Source organism: Diabrotica virgifera, chromosome 7, assembly GCF_917563875.1.
Source record: "Diabrotica virgifera virgifera chromosome 7, PGI_DIABVI_V3a".
Classification (NCBI taxonomy): domain Eukaryota; kingdom Metazoa; phylum Arthropoda; class Insecta; order Coleoptera; family Chrysomelidae; genus Diabrotica; species Diabrotica virgifera.
The window spans coordinates 244741887-244760055 of record NC_065449.1 but is presented as its reverse complement, the minus strand read 5'-3'; the positions used below and the strand labels follow the sequence as shown (position 1 = coordinate 244760055).

At 33.0% G+C, this 18169-nt stretch overlaps 2 protein-coding genes across 6 annotated transcripts in view; one reads left to right on the top strand and one right to left on the bottom strand.

Moving 5' to 3' along the window:
• The window catches only part of LOC114329522 (zinc transporter ZIP11), a 235547-nt gene that overhangs the window by 115255 nt on the left and 102123 nt on the right, over positions 1–18169 (bottom strand). The window lies entirely within an intron of this gene.
• LOC114329498 (excitatory amino acid transporter 3) overlaps positions 1–18169 on the top strand; it is an 87395-nt gene that overhangs the window by 30771 nt on the left and 38455 nt on the right. The window lies entirely within an intron of this gene.

The window sequence follows — 18169 nt, the reverse complement described above, 5'->3', positions numbered from 1 at the left end:
AAAGTTTTATCAGTGTATCATAATTATTTTGGTTATTATTGCGACCGTAAATTATTATTTAACAATTGAATTGTTGCTAAAATATTCTTTTAATTTTCACCAGCTTCTGGAACTATAATCTAAACCAAGAAGGGTTTTAAGTCACCAAATTATTTAATTATTGGTAGATAATTACTTATCTAAGGGCCGGTTGTTCGAACGCTAATCAACAATTATCATTATCAAATATTTAATTACTGTCACCAAACTGTCAATGTCAACTTTGTTTGGGTTGCTGAAAACATAATTAATTAAAATTATGAGATTTATTATCAATTATGTTAATAATTATTGTTATATTAATTGATTATAGTCTCAGAATTGTAATCAATTATGTTTTTAGCAACCCAACCAAAGTTGGCATTGACAGTTTTGACAGTAATTAAATATTTGATAGTGATCATTGTTGATTAGCGTTCGAACAACCGGCCCTATAACTTTATTTGAAAATTAAAGATTTTGTTGGGAAAACCCGCATTTTCCGAGGAAAATTTTTGTCGGAGCAGATCGGGAAAAACATGTCTCTATGCAGAATTTAATCAAGGTGAATTTTTATTTGAGTGTTTTTGTTGTAAAGTTAAAATCTTCGGAGTTATAGAGCAATAATTTAAAAAAACACGATTTTCGGGCGCCATTTTGTTTATAAAAAAAGTAGCACACTATCTGAGGGCTTTGCATACCTATATTATTAATATATAGGATCTTATAATTCGATTCCAGCAATAAAATTGCTGGTAAATAACTTTTCCCAAAAATGGCCTATTCTCCGATAATCAGCCCAGACTATTAATCTTCTTTAGTCTCAGCATCCGTTATGGCTTGCAAATTGTAGAAGCCTCGCAGGTGTAACCAGAGAAGTGTCCCATTGTTTTCAGTCTGGTGGGATGTAGAATAACATTATGTTGTTTTATAGGCCATTGGATTGAAAACTTAGTCTTTTAAAATACAATCATTTGAAATGTGGTGTTACAGAAGGATGCTTAACGTAGTATGGATACAGATGAAAACGAACACGGAAGTATTGCGAGAAACTGGCAAAGAGTACGATGTGATAAACGCAACAAAAATAAGAAAGTTACAATATCTGGGACACGTAATGAGGGGACCGCGATATGAAATGCTAATATTGATAATACAGGGAAAGATGTTTCCAGATAGGAAAGACGAGAAAGAAGTGTGGAAAGAAGGAGAGTCTCATGGTTGAATAATTTAAGAGATTGGTTTAAATGCACTTCAATAGAACACTTCAAAGCAGCGGTAAATAAAGTAAATATAGAGGTGATGAAATTCAACCAAGGCAAAAACTTTTACAGCAATATAATTCGAATAGTTGTTCAGTAATATGGCAACCAAGATATTTAAAACTGGGTACTCTTTGAATTATATGACCATTAACATATAACCGTGAATCTTGATGGGCCAAACCGCTAAATACCATGTATTTTGTTTTTGAACAGTTTATATTTAGGCCAAACTCTCTTCCCACTGTGTCAATGGCATTTAAAAGGTGTTGTAATCCATTCATATCATCACTTAAAATAACTGTATCGTCTGCATATCTGATTGTATGATTGTATTTATCAGAATTCCATTAACTTTCACACCCCATTCCAAATTATGCAGCGCTTCCTTAAATATTATATCTGAATATAAATTGAATAACAGTGGGGACAGTATACAACTCTGTCTGACACCTCTTTGTATTTTGCATATTTCTGTTGATTTTCCATTTATGCAAGCTGTCGCTGTTTGACGCCAGTATAATTTTTCTATGATTCGTACATCTTGACTATTAATTCCTTTATCCTTTAATATTTTAATTAATTTGTGATGTTGGACTCGATCAAAGGCCTTCTCATAGTCAATAAATACAGCAAAGACGTCTTTCCTTTGATCTCGGTATTTCTGCAATAACACATTTAGTGCAAAGAGTGCGTCCCGGGTTCCCAGTCCATTTCTGAAGCCAAATTGTGTTTCATCCTGGTCTTTTTCACATTTATCTCTGATTCTACTGTGGATGATACGAAGAAAGATTTTCAAAGTGTGGCTCATAAGGCTTATCATTCTATAATCGCTACAGTTTTTCGGACGTTGTTTTTTTGGTAGGGTTATGAATTCGGACTTTAACCAATCTTCAGGGATATCACCAGTCGAATAAACATCATTGAAAAGTTTGACTAGTATTCCAATGTTTTCCTCATTTATGAGTTTTAACATTTCTGTAGGTATGTTGTCGGGACCAACGGCTTTCTTGTTTTTTGGCAATTTTATAGTATGTAGTATTTCTGATTTTAGTATTTCTGGTCCTTCACCTTTCTTCTAAAGTCTCCAGTTCTTCGGCTCTATCATCATTATACAGTTCATTTATATAATTATACCAGGTAGTTCGAATTTCGTGTTCGTCTATTATCATTTTTCCCGACGAATCGGTTATAGTATGTGGAGTTTTCTTATGATAAAGACCAGCTACTTCTCTAACTTTTTTAAACATATTAAACGTATCATGTTTTTCATTTAACTTTTCTAATTCCTTGCATTTATCCTCCATCCATATTTCTTTAGCTACCTTTATTTTTTGTTTAATTAGTTTCTGTTTTTCTTTGTATTCTCTTTTGTTATCTTTCAGTTTTCTTCTCTGCTCCATCAATTCCAGGATTTCGTCAGTCATCCATTGTTGTTTTTTGTGCCTCTGCATCGTTGTTGTATATTTTTCCATTACTTTCCAGGTAAGATCTTTAAACGTGTTCCATATTTCTGTATTGTTTTCATTTGTTGAATTCTTTAGCTGATTATTCATTGCATTAAACATTGCATACTATAAATAAATACACATTAAGTTTTTTATAATTTTTTGAAGTTATACTCCTTTAGGCGCGATTGAGATTGAGGGTGAATTTTTATTGATCTGCGCGCATGCGCACACTGATAGTTTGGTATTAGTCTTTATACGGGCTCTGATTGGGTGTTGAAATGATCTGTCAATTATTGTTCAATATGGAGGTTATCGGTAAACAAAAATGTTGTATAATATATTAGTTTTTATTGTTGTGACGACAGAAATAAAATCAAATTTATAATTATAGTGACTTTTTAAATAGTTTTGAAAAGCCACAGGTACGTAATTCTAAATGTTTCAGTTGTGTTCCAATAAAAAATTATCTTCATACCTATTTGGAAAATGTAAAAAAATAATGTACTTACCTAGTACTTGCTATGCTATACCCCTAGTAGGCAATGCTTTAATTTACATAATCTGATTACGAACAAACTTTCTACAAATTTTCATCTAATGTATCGTTTTCTTACTCTATATATTGTTGTATTTTAATTCGACAAAAATCGAACTAATAAAAATTCATATAAACAAAATGTCAAAAAGTTGTTCAGTTTGTGTATATTCCCACATGACGTATACGCGAAGGTGGTGCAGTTTGAAATCGCTTCGACTCTCGTACGGCGGGATACACGGGAAGTAGGTTCAAGCCCAATGCAAGTTATATCATTTTTTTATTTTTTTTTATAGATTTTATGATTGTAAGTATATTATCATATAATTTTTTCAGAAAATACGTATTTAATTAAAATTTTTGGCAACAATTATTGTTCAGAAATCATTTGTGGGATTTTTCAATGTGTTTGTGTGTGTTTTATTCTTTTATTTTTTTAATTTTTGGTATTGTTTTAATAAAAATTTTTGGAAAGTAGTAGAGAAACTGTTTAAAGTATATTGATTTCGTTGAAATCATATAATAGAAGTATAACTTCTTACGTGCGTACAAAGTACACACAAATTCTTTTTTTCTGTTACTTAAAAGTTTCCACGAAACATAAATCAACATAATCGAAAATTGTTTTAAGAACAAACATTTTTTTTTTGGACGACGCTGTTTGTATGGTCAAGGCCGGAATAAATGATTGAAATATAAATGCCGGCAAGAATGTCTGGAAGGTGTAATATCTTAACTTTGTTGTCCTTAATCCTCGAGATTTACACATAAGACAACCTGTTTGTTATGCAATTTACTTTTGTTACGAAACTGTCGAATATGTAAGCCGAAGATCAATCATATTATGATATTTGTTACTGATAAGAGTCTTAAGGTGTAGTAGTATATTTATTTAACACAATTTTAACTAATGCTATCAAGGAAATATTTTGTTTATCATTTATATGCAAGGAAAATACAACGAATACAATTTTTTTATATGACATAGATCATAGATGACATTGTGGTGGGTGGAATCAACCACAGGCGTAACCAGGGGGGTTTTGGGGGTTATAACCCCCCCCCATTGGGATGTACTTTGAGCTTTATACGCTTAACACCATACCCCTCAGAGACCTTCCAGTAGTTGTAACCCCGCCTTTCCAGTAGTTTTAACCCCCCTTAGGATCATCCTGGTTACGCCTATGGAATCAACAATTCGAATACTTGGCGAGTTGATGAAAAAACACAAAAAGGACGATAGAAATATGTAAATACTATTTCCTGCATGACGAGAGTGTGAAATATCTTTATCAAAGACGCTTAAATAAATATCTCGAACAACAATCGACCAAAAGAAACTCTAGGGGAAAGAACCTGTAACAACTATAAAAGAAAGGAATGCCCTTCCTTTAGAAGGCGAAAGGAAAGAAAAAAATAAAGTTTATGACAAATGGATAGCTACTGGAACTGCCGAGTATCTCTTTCTTTCTCTCTTTTCAGTCCTGACCTCCCGTTGGTCATCTTGATGTCGTGTATTGCCCGTCTCCAAAGATCTCTGTCTGGCCATTTCTTTTGACGCATGCATAGGTCTCTTGCATATTCCTGTAATTTGACCATCTTGTTGGGGATCTTCATTGTGATCTTCTGGCTCCCTTGGATGATGAGTCTCTTCATGTGTTCTATGTCTTATCTAATAGCTTGATCTAATTTCCGAATTAGAATAGTAAGCTTGAACAAAGTATTTTAATTGTTGAAGATGGACTTTTCTGGAGAGATTCCGCCTGTCTTCGGTCCAAGATTCACATCCGTATGTCAGTATTGGAGGCAATATTTGAGCTGTATCAGCCAAGAAAACAGGTTGGTTTTAGTCCCAACTAAGGTACAAATGACCATCTACAGTGCACAAAAGTATTTATTGAAAATCAATTAAATAAAATACACCTCTAGTTGTAACGTTTATAGACTTCCATAAAGCGTTTGATACTAACGAACTACCCACACTTCTAAAGGCATTGGAAGAGTGTCGAATTAATCACAGGTACACCAATATTATAGAAAATATAAATATACAGAAATGCTAAAACAACTATAAATCTGCACGGTCCTACCAATAATATACATATCAGGAGAGGTAGTCGACAGGGAGATACTATGTCGCCTAAGTTGTTCATTACTGTACTCGAACATGCTTTGAAATCACTGGAATGGGAAAATAAAGGAATAAATATCGATGGTGAAATGCTTAGTCATCTACGATTCGCAGATGATATTGTTCTGATTTCAGATGACCTAAAAACTGCCATTGCTATGTTGAATGAACTCAGCGATGCAGCACGTAAAGTAGGTCTAAATATACATTACCAAAAGACAAAAATGATGACAGATTTAGTTCATCAGAGCTATCCTTTAAAAGTAGAAGACGTCGAAATTGAAGTTGATGACAGCTACATATACCTTGGACATATGGTAGAAATTAGCAGAGAGAATTAAACTGCTGAGCAGCTAAGAAGAATACCTCTGGGATGGGCAGCATATGGAAGACTGCATGATATTTTTAAAGTTGATGTACCTATCAGCTTAAAAAGAAGAGCCTTTAATCACTGGGTCCAGCCTGTTCTTACATATGACACTTACTCTAACAAGAACATCTACACGAAAACTACAAGTGACGCAACGTAGAATGGAAAGATCATTGTTGGGCATAACGTTCAAAAATAGGGTAAGAAACGAAGACAATCGTAGAAGTGGTGTAGAAGACATTACAAACACATAGCCAAAATTAAATGGAAGTGGGCAGGACATGTCGCTAGAATGAAAGATGATAGGAGGAGAAAATATCTTGGAGTGGAGACCGAGAGAGGATAGATGAAACCCGGGAAGACCACCCACAAGATGGACTGACGACATAAAGAGGATTTGTACCAACTGGATTGCAGCAGCGCAAGATAGATCTGAATGGAAGTTTTTCGAGGAGGCCTATGTTCAGTAGTGGACGACGATGGGCTGATGGTGATTACGCATTGATTGAACATTACGCAGCTGATTAACTTCATTTTTAGAGTTTGTGAAATTTAATTTGGTCATCTTTCCTACAGCTGCTTATTTCGAAAAAAAAAAAATGCATGTTTCGCAGACCATTATTATTCCTTTATAAAAAGTTTAAATCTATATTTACACCTTTTATTACACAAATATCAAAATGAATCGTAAAAAACAGTTAATGGCGCGTATACATAATGTATTATTGCCCTTCACCTCAATTTTATTTACGTTGTGGGCCAAATGAATTCGGTATTTTACCCAATTTTAATAAACGCATATCGTGAGGTGTATAATTTCAATTCCGTGAATAAAAACTAAAATTGTTCCACGATTTATTAACATTATCGTCAAAATTGATAATAACGTGTATCACTGTCGGAAAAACATACGAAATCCTCATTAGTCTAGTCGCAACATAGGGGGTCCCGTGGGAAATTCTAGCTCGCCGTGATTTGATGGTGGTATTATAGGTTTTTTGGGTCGCTGAATCCAATGGAAGTGGTCTGGAAGCCCAAATATGGTGCGTTTAATTGTTATTAACAAATTATGGTAAAATTAGGTATTTTTCAGGAATTATTAGAAGCCCTGTAAATAAATTGATAGTGTTAAGGTTTTCTCTGGTGTATTTTTGGTCACTGAATCGAATGCGACTAGTCGCGATTACTCAAAATATGTTCTTATTTTGTTAATAACAAAATAATTGTTTATTCGCCGAAAAGCTCGAAATAATGAGCTATCTACAGCAAGTTTTTTCAAATTTTTTGCTTTTTTTTGCAAGTCTTTTTCATAATATTTTTATACGCTAAATAGATTGCCACTAGTCATGATAGCTTAAACCACGTTCCGACTTTGTTATTAATAAATTATTGCAAAAGTAACGATTTATAGTACGTTTACTCACGGTTTCTGCTCTAAGTTTTAAAAAACCACTTGGATTGACATAAAACTTGGCATACACGTAGCTAACATGTCAAACAAAACAAGTGTGCCGATGTGTGATTTTACCTTGGGAGTGACTTTCACCCCTTTTTGGGGGTGAAAAAAGATACCTTTAAAATAAGTCCGGAAGTGGATAAACTGATTAATTCTAAGCAACTTTTGTTCTACAGAGTTTTTCACTAAGTCAATACTTTTCGAGTTATTTGCGAGTGAATATGTTCATTTTTCAACAAAAACCCCACGTTTTTAGACGGTTTTTCGCAAATAACTCAAAAAGTGTGTATTTTTCAAAAAAAAATTTTCTTAGCAAAAATATAGACTAAAAAAATGGTGTATGTGTGAGGTCCGTAGACCCAGTAGAAGCAAAGTTCTAGCTAATGAACAACAGGTTCATATTCGTCAAATTCCAAATCGAATATGTATTTAAATATAAAATAACCAAAAAATGAAGCACTTTTTAAGGAAAACTCATAACAACAATTTTAAAGCTTTAAAAAAAACTTTATTCTTGTTTTTTGAAAAAGTATCTAGTATCAAAAATAAGCAAATTACTCTCAAAATAAAGTTGGTTCCTTTTTTTGGTAAAAAGAAAATCGATAAAATCACCCCCTAATTAGCATCTCAAATGAAATTAATGGTTACCGCTTCACAAGTTGCTTTATTTATGTATGTTGTATTTATATGATCTGTAAGTTTCATTGGTTCGAAACTGCTTATAAAACCCCTAAAAACGTGGCTTTTTTGTTGAAAAATGAACATATTCACTCGCAAATAACTCGAAAAGTATTGACTTAGTGAAAAAACTCTCTAGAACAAAAGTTGCTTAGAATTAATCAGTTTATCCACTTCCGGACTTATTTTAAAGGTATCTTTTTTTCACCCCCGAAAAGGGGTGAAAGTCACCCCCAGGGTAAAATCACACATCGGCACAATATCGCTTGTTTTATTTGACATGTTAACTAGGTGTATGAAAAATTTCATGTCAATCCAAGTGGTTTTTTAAAATTTACAGCAAAAACCGTAAGTTACCGTACTATAAACCGTTATTTTTGCAATAATTTATTAATAACAAAGTTGGAACATGGTTTAAGCTATCATGACTAGTGGCAATCGATTTACCGTATAAAAATACTATAAAAAAGACTACACACTTTCTGTAAATAGCGAATTATTTCGAGCTTTTCGGCGAATAAACAATTATTTTGTTATTAAGAAAATAAGAGCATATTTTGAGTAATCGCGACTAGTCACATTCGATTCAGCGACCAAAAATACACCAGAGAAGACCTTAACACTATCAATTTATTTACAGGGCTTCTAATAATTCCTGAAAAATACCTAATTTTACCATAATTTGTTAATAACAATTAAACGCACCATATTTGGGCTTCCAGACCACTTCCATTGGATTCAGCGACCCAAAAAACCTATAATACCACCATCAAATCACGGCGAGCTAGAATTTTCCACGGGACCCCCTATGTTGCGACTAGACTACATTATCCCCCTGTGTATATGAATTCCAACCTAAAATGCCCTATATGCTGCTCTAAAAAATAAGAGAACTTATTTGCACATTAGTATTTTGTAATAAATACAATATACAAATAAAATATGAAAGATCTCTTTTGGTTCTTTTTTATCTTATTCTTATTCTGGTTGTTTAAACGATTTTGATTTGTGATTACCGATATACTGTACAATTTTTAGGATCTGGGCTAGTGACTTTCCTTTATAGCTCTTTTTTTACATGACTAAATAATTGAGTTTAGCTGTTCTTAATTCTGTTTTCTCAGGAGCGCCTAGTAGCTGTTAGTGCTGTTGAAAAAGTATCTATTCGTTATAAAGTACTCGTTACTTCCGAATACCGAAAGTAACGATTACTATATAGAGAGGCAAATCGTTACTTTGATTACTCTGATTACTTCGTACTAATCGTATCAGAGCGAGTACCTATTTGAGTATTGTATCTACAATCGGTTGATATCGGAAACGGACCGGTATTCCACTACAGTTAACTAAAATTTTATCTATATGAAGGGCGAAGGCTATGAAGAGTTTTACAGGATTACAGGGCGCTGAGAAGTAGCTGAAACAGAGGGAGGTATATCATTTAACAAAGCATGCACCCAGAAACAGACGTCTATACGATTTGTCGAGGTAGATAATTCACAGATGTTCGTTCCTTTGAAAATAACAATGCAACACATTAGATTTTAATAATAAATACACACTATTCTTATCAGGCCTAGAAAAAAGAAACCCTCAATATACTGATTTTGACATGTTCATGTACTTTTGGATGCATTTTATACTGCAATTATGCATTTCCACCCATTTTTCTATTGAAAACTTTTTCCTCTTTCACTATTTCCCTAAAAATAATTTATTTTTTCCTAAATGCCTTGGTCTATGTGAATTTTATTGTTATGATCCAAAAATCTAAAATAATATCTGGCCGGGCCTAAAAAATTAGTAGAATTTATAAACAAAAATTAATTTTTGAAGTTATACTTCTTTACAATCGAGAGTGAAATTTTATAATGCCGGGCGCATGCGCACATAGACAGTATGTATTTCGTTGCTAATCTTTCAAGATATGTATGTATCAGCGCTGTCAGCGCAAATAAGTCATATTATAGCATATAAAAGGATATATTAGTGTTCTTAGTAAATGTATTATTTATTATAATTTTTGTGTCTTTGGATTTGTCTTCCTCGGGAATAAGATATTTTATAATAATAGTAAGTATATTTAAAGTATTTTTGTATACTTCACTTGGTCTATTAAATTTGTCAGTATGTATGAGAAATCTTGTAACCTGTCAAAGCAAAAGGAATATAGCTCAGTGGTAGAGCGTGTGACCGGAGATCAAGAGGTCCCGGGTTCAAATCCCGGACGATTCATATTTTTTTTTTATATTTTTGGTATCGTTTTAATAAAATTTTTTTAAAAGTGGTAGGTAAAGAAAGTTAGTTTAGTATTTAAATAAAATACAAATAACCTGTTAAGTATATTAAATTCGTTGAAATCATAATAATAGAAGTATAACTTCTTACGTGCGTACAAAGTACACACTCTTTTTTATTAATTATTAATTAGTCTGAACAAAATTATGTCGGGCACCCCTTGTTTTTAATAATTGTTATCATAACAGATTACATATCATTTAATTTCTTATACTTATACGAATTACTGAGAAATGCGATTCTCGATAATATGATTACCGGTACTCAAATACAAAAGTAACAAAAGTAATCAAAGTAACGAATACTGTAAATGATTACTTTATACAAAAGTAACGACTTGTAACGAATACTCGAAAGTAACTATAATCAACATCACTAGTAGCTGTCTCCATTCCACAGGATAATATCCGCTTCGAAGGACCAACATGTGTGTGCGTAGTAGAACGGTTTATGGTTGAAAGATTGAGAAGGTTAAAAAAAATAGGAGGGCTATATACGTGTTATTAGATTGACTGGTTGAACTCGAATGTCTGGTTTCGATAACTCTCTCACTACTGTAGTCCCTAGAAAGTGCGGAAAGTGAAAAAAGAACACATGAGCCGCACTCGCTCACTTAACATCGTGGTTTCAAATAAGATTGGCACAAACAATCTCTTATATCCATATATTCATTTAAACTCAGCGAAGACTTGTTTCTTATTCAGTGTAATCATTTCAAGAATAAAAATTGTGATAAAAAAAACGGAAGCTATAGACGGAAAGACCAAATGGGATAGAATAAGAAATGAGGTAATAAGAGGGATAACTAAACAGGAACCAATAATGAATAAAATAATAACGAGACAATTAAACTGGTATGGACATCTGATGAGAATGAAACCTAGTAGACTAACAAGGAAAATTCACGCAACAAGGAATATTACAAAAGAGAAAAAAGGCAGACCGAGGAAAAAATGGATACAGCAAATATATGAAGCAGGAAAAATTAAACAGAAAACGCTAGAAGAAATGAAACTAATAGCACAAGACAGAAAAGAATGGAAGAGATGGGTGAATATGTAGCTAAACTAAACCCAAATCCTACACCTGAAAGGGTATAAGGAAGGGGAGAAAGAAAGAAAGAGAAAGATAAAAAACGTATTATATATATAATAGCACTAAAGGCCTTAGAGGCCCATGGCTTGAAAAGTTTGTTCGTTCTTCATTTTTACTTTTCTTTAGGTAACTCGATCTTCTCTGGCTTGGTATGTGATTTTTCTCCATTCCTTCCTCTTATTCATTTTTCTTCTCTGACCTTCTAACCCCATTTTTCCATATCTTTTTCGACCTCTTGCTTCCATCTATTTTTCGGTGTTCCTTTTCTCTTTTTTGAGGCTATGTTGTAGTTTAGTACCATTTTTGGAGTCCTCGCGTTCGGCATCCTTTCTATGTGACCTCGCCATCTAAGTCTCTGTGCTTTTATCCATCCTATTATATTAGGTTGATTGTATAATTCTTTTAACTCATTATTTGATCTTCTTAACCATAAACCGTCCCTTATTATTCCTCCATATATCTTCCTCAGGATTTTCCGTTCCCAGATCTCCAGTAAACTTTGTTCATTTTTTGTCATTGTCCATGTCTCACTGCAGTATGTTACTATTGGTTGGATAGTTGTTTTGTATAACTGTATTTTTGCCTTTCTTGATAAAAACTTGCTTTTCAACATTCCATTAAGCGCATGTACACTTTTGTTGCCTGCCATTATTCGAGCTTGTATTTCTTCTTTAATATTCGGTTTACGTGATATTATTGCTCCTAGGTATGTAAATCTTTCTACCATTTCGAATTCGTATGATGTTCCTTCTTCTACTTCTACTTTAAGCTTTTGTACATTCCTGAACTGACCATCTGTCCATTCCATACATTTTGTTTTAGTTTCATTTATGTGGAGTCCCATTTTCTTCGCTGCTTTTACTATTCTCTGTACTATTTCCTGTAGCTCTTTTGTTCCTCTTGCAAGCAACACCACATCATCCGCAAATGCCAAAACTTGGTGTCGTTTTTGATATAGGAGTGCTTCTCTATTGATTTTTGCTTCTCGCATTATTTTTTCTAGGCATAAGTTAAAGAGTAATGATGACAAAGGATCGCCCTGCCTTACTTCTTCGTTTACTATAAATGTGTCTGATGATTGGTTGTTTATTTTGACTCTATTTTCTGTATTTTCTAACGTAATATGTATCATGTTGCGTAACTTTCTGCTAACTCCCAATTCCCCAAGCGCCTCTTTTAAATTCTTCCTCTTTATTCTATCGTACGCTTGCTGGAAATCGATGAATAACGCTATCGTTGGTAGGTTGTGTTCATAGCTTTCTGCTTGTAATTCTCTGATTACGAATATTTGGTCCGTTGTGCTTCTTCCTCGTCTAAATCCGCACTGATATTCACCTATTATATTTTCAGCTTCTTTTTCAAGTTTATCTTTTATGGATTTTGATAAGATTTTATATATGGTATTTAGTAATACTACTCCTCTGTAATTACTACATTCTGTTTTGTCTCCTTTTTTGTGTAATGGGCAAATAATTGCTTCCTTCCAATCTTTTGGTTTGGACCCAGAAATTTTATTAACGATAAAACGAAGAAAACTCGAGTATTTGGGTCACCTGATGAGAGGTCATAAATACGCATTACTTCAAAATATAATGCAAGGAAAAATAGAAGGAAAACGGAATCCAGGCCGTAGAAGAATGTCGTGGATGCGGAATTTGAGAGAGTGGTTTGGCTGCACCACTAATGAACTTTTTAGGTCAGCTGTAAACAAAATCAGGGTAGCCTTGATGATTTCCAATCTCCGATAGGAGTGGCACAAGAAGAAGAATCTTTTGGTATCCGTTCTATTCTCCATATCTCTTTTATGATCTTGTATATCCACTCATGTAGCAATTTTCCACCATATTTCATCATCTCTGCTGTTATATTATCGCTTCCAGGACATTTGTTATTCTTCAAATCTTTTATGATTTCCTCGATTTGTTCTTTGCTGGGTGAATTATCTTCTATGTCTTCTAAGTGTTCATTTCCTGCTTCTGCTTCCATGTATTCTCTTTGGTTTGACTTATTCTTGCCATTTAGTAACTCGTCAAAATACTATTTCCATCTCTCTATATTTTCCATCACGATAAAAAACGTGTTGATACATTAACTTTGTCAAATAGTATACATACACGTCTTCTTCATTTCCAGGTTAAACATTTTCACACTCTTAATATAAACGAGAGCAATAACTAATGGAAAAGAGTTGTTTATACAAATTAGTCCCAGTGCAAACATTTCAATCGTGCCAAGTTAACCCTGTCACTTCAAGATCGCTTCCGTATAAAGTTACATCGCAAGAAGGACAAGTACAATGACCATAGACGGGAAGTTACGGCGCGTTAAGCGGTAATGTAATCAAGAACGATGATAGTATCTTCATCAATAATGATGGGATTATGGTTAAACAATTCATGTAATACATGTTAAATAACTTATTCGCGGTCGGATTGAATGTTAAGCGTTCGTGCGGTGAGTGAATCAGAATGGTGAGTCGTGGTGTTGCTATTTTTAATAGTAACAATCGAATACTTAGAAGTGATTAACAGAAATGGATGTATTATGTATATATTTCTGTTCCATACCTCTAGACTAGGGCATTTAAGAACAAATAGATACATTTTTAAATACAGCGTCCATCGACTTGCAACTTTTTGCATTGCGTTGGGGGTTGACGTTTTGATGCATCCAAAAGTGCAATTTTTGGGGCCACATCGAATTGTATGAAAACATGCCATAATCAGTATATTAAAAGCCATATTTTGCTGATCGAGGGTTTTGGGGTTGCTGAACACGAATGCGCCATCAGAACCACCCTCCGGAGCACCTGATGCCCAGGGTTGCTGCTAAGGCACATCATCTTCTGGAGTTACGAGGGTTTTTGGCACTCAATTGATGCAAATAGATTACCCAAGGGGTTTTTGAGGTTGCTGAACACGAATATGACATCAAAACCGACCCTCGGAACACCTAATGCCCAGGGTTCCGTTATACACGTCATCTTCTGGAATTTAGAGTCTTTCCAACACTAAATTGATGTAAACGGAGTAATCGCGGGTTTTTGGGGCTGCTGAATACGAATATGACGTAGATGAAGGCCTCTACGAATAACAACGTTAATGTCCAATAATAACACGATCAAATTAAATTATAGTAAATCGATCTTTAAATCACGGAAAATAATTGTCAATATAAATTGAGATTATATTTAAAAAAAAAAATTGAAAAATAATTTAACATAGTTATTTTCATAAAAATTCAACAAATCGTAAAAAGTTTTGCTTTCTTTAATAAGTTATTATAGGTATATATAAAGAAAACTGATAAGTTTTCTGCAGAGATTTTGGCGTCTTTTTTTATTCACTACCAATTTAGTGTCACATAATATGTACCTACAAAAAATTTAAAATGGCGATTGCTAAAATTTTTTTTTGCAATCTAGTGCTTTGTTGCTTTGCAAAATAAGGCCAAATCGTTAATTGCTTATAACTATTGTAAAAAATCAATCAAGAATTTTTTATTGCGCCCAAAGTCTTGTGGTCCTTAACAAACTCCTAAAATTTCATATCGATCCATCAATTAGTTTAAACGATATGCAATTTATTAATTTCGGAGGCCTTTTTTGCAATAAAATTAGTCGGAAAACAATGAAGATATGGTAATTATACGCATACCAAAACAATCAATTTGTATCAAAAAAGGTTAAAAGTTATTTTTATCTTATAAATAATTAGAATAACCAACAATGTAATTTGTTTAAATAGTTAAAAAATATAACTTTCTCAAAAATTTTTAATTTTTTATTATTAATTAATCTTCTACTGTCTTTATCTTTAAAACGGAACTAATATTACAGGCAAATCAGCTGGGAAATAAAAAAAAAAATACTACTTTTAATTTAATCGTCCCGAATTTCTTTCAAATTTGTGTAATAATTATCAGCTATTCAAATAGGAAAAAGATTTTATCGACTAGCAATAGTTTAAATTATTCTGAATGTTTATAAATTAAAAGTACCCGTAATTTTGCAGAAGGGTTTTGCGTTGGATTTTTTTAATAAAGTTAGAAAAAATGATAGCCTACAACGTATAGTTGCATAGTATCAATAATGCTATTGATTAAATTTGAGTGGTATAGTGGCGAATTAGAGATAAAAAAATTGCAGAAAGCACAAAAATGAAAATTTACAAGAAAATCACGAGACCAACAGTAATACATACTTCGGAGATAACCACTGTTACAGGACACAGGAATAACATAGTAGGGGCAAAGAAATCAAACAACCCTAGAACAACACCATAAATGCACCGTGTGGTTTAAGAATGGGTAAAAAATGAGAGCAAGTAGAGGGTATGGACATTAGGCAGAGAGAAGATTATTACTTTAGAATAGAATGAAAGATAGAGCCGGTGCTACTCTACGGTAGTGAAACGTGGACAGTGAACGACAACATCCGTAGTAAAATACAAGCATGCGAAATGCGATATTTACGTGCGGTATCCGGGGTGACCAGACGTGATCGTATAAGAAATGAAGACATACGTGAAAGGTGCGGTGTTGGAAGGACCTTAGACAGACTTGAAACGAAACAGTTATCGTGGTTCGGACATATGGCGAGAATGAGTGAAGGTAGAACTGTAAAGAGGGTATGGAAAGCGGCATCTGACAACAAACGAAGAAGAGGCAGGCCAGCAAGAACGTGGAATGCAAATATTGGAAAGGCTTGCGGAAAAAGAAATATTGGGTGGAGAGAAGCAGAAAGACTAGCTACCGACCGAAAGGCATGGAGACGTCTCATTTCTCCACTTACCTCGACACCGTAAGGTACAAGAGGACGGCTTAAGTAAGTAAGTAAGAATGAAAGATAATGCACTACAACTACAAGAAGCAATATTTGCAAGAGAACTCTTTTTTTAAATGACTTAATAATTGAGTTTAGTAGTTCGCGTTAATTTTGTTTTCTCATGAGCGCCTAGTAGCTGTCTCTCTTCCACAGACTAGTATCCGGCTCGAAGGACCAAAATGTGTGTAGTAGATGTGCAATCACTACACTCGTAAATATTTTACCATTTAATCGTTTTATTCACTATAAAAAAATAAACTAAGAATTAACAAAGGATGAAAAAAATAGAGAGGGTTATATACGTGTTATTAGTTTGACTGGTTGAACTCGAATGTCTGGTTTTGGTAACTCTCTCAAAGGAATCCCTGTGCGGAAAATGATCAAAGAAAACATGCGTCGCACTCGCGCACTTAACATTGCCGCTTTAGGTACGATTAGCGTAAACAATCTCATATTTCATATCTCATACAGGGTGAGTCATGAGGAACTGTACATACTCCTACCTCGTATAGAGGCCCCTATGGGGAATAACAAACGACCATTAAAAAGTGTCTGCTCCAATTCTTTAATAATATACAGGACGAGTTTCACATTTTGACAGACATTTATATTCGTCATAATTTTTGAACTGTCAGATCGATGTGTCTCTTATTTTGGTCAATCGTTACACTATTACCACCTAATCAACTGATTTATTCAAACTAGAAAAAAATCAGGTCTGGCTTTAAAAAATTAGTTCGTTTGGGTCTTAGATAAAATTTCACCCTGTATACGCTTTTTGAAAACTCTATTAATTTTACAAATTAGACAAATAGGCAATTAAAATGACATATTTATTTTTTCCCGACACGATTACTTAATTTAAAAAAAATCAAATTTGACTATGAATTAAAAATTTGGTAAACCCAATCAACTGATTTATTCAAACTAAAAAAAAATCAGGTCCGGCTTTAAAAAATTAGTTCGTTGGGTCTTAGAAAAAATTTCACCCTGTATATGCTTTTTGAAAACTCTAATATGAATTTTACAAATTAGACAAATAGGCAATTAAAATAACTTATTTATTTTTTCCCCACACGATTAGGTACTTAATTTTTTATTAAAAAATCAAATTTGTCAAAATCGCAATTTTACCATAAAAATAAAAAAAAATTAAACAACGTTTTTCTTAAAATTAAAAGTTTCACCATTTTTTTTTCTATAACACGTCTAGATCTAAAACTCTCCCCATAACACTTCTCTTTGGACTCTATAGTTTTAAGATAAATTTTAAATTTTTTATTTTTAAAAATTCTTAACTTTTACGAGAAGAAGACTGAAAGTCTACAACAATTGTCATAGTCTTCACCACAATGGTAAGAGATATGTGCTGTAAAAATTTCAGAAAAAAAAATTTCAAATGGAACGTTGTAGCGAGTTAAACCGTGATTTCATCTTTTTTTTTTCATTTTTAGGTTAAAATTCCGATTTTGACAAATTTGATTTTTTAATAAAAAATTAAGTAATCGTGTGGGGAAAAAATAAATAAGCCATTTTAATTGCCTATTTGTCTAATTTGTAAAATTCATATTAGAGTTTTCAAAACGCGTATACAGGGTGAAATTTTTTCTAAGACCAAAACGAAATAATTTTTTAAATCCGGGCCTGATTTTTTTCTAGCTTGAATAAATAAGTTGATTGAGTGGTAACATAAATTAAATATTTGTTCAAAAAAAATTAATTTTTGTAATAAAAGTAAATATTTTTTAAATCTATGGTTCATTTTACCAAACTTTTAATTATTATTCATAGTCAAATTTGATTTTTTTATAAAAAATAAGTAATCATGTGGGGAAAAAGTAAATATGGCATTTTAATTGCCTATTTGTCTAATTTGTAAAATTCATATTAGAGTTTTCAAAAAGCGTATACACTGTGAAATTTTTTCTAAGACCCAAACGAACTAATTTTTTAAAGATTTTTTTCTAGTTTGAATAAATCAGTTGATTAGGTGGTATTAATAGTGTGTAACGATTGACCAAAATAAGAGACACATCGATCTGGCCGTTCA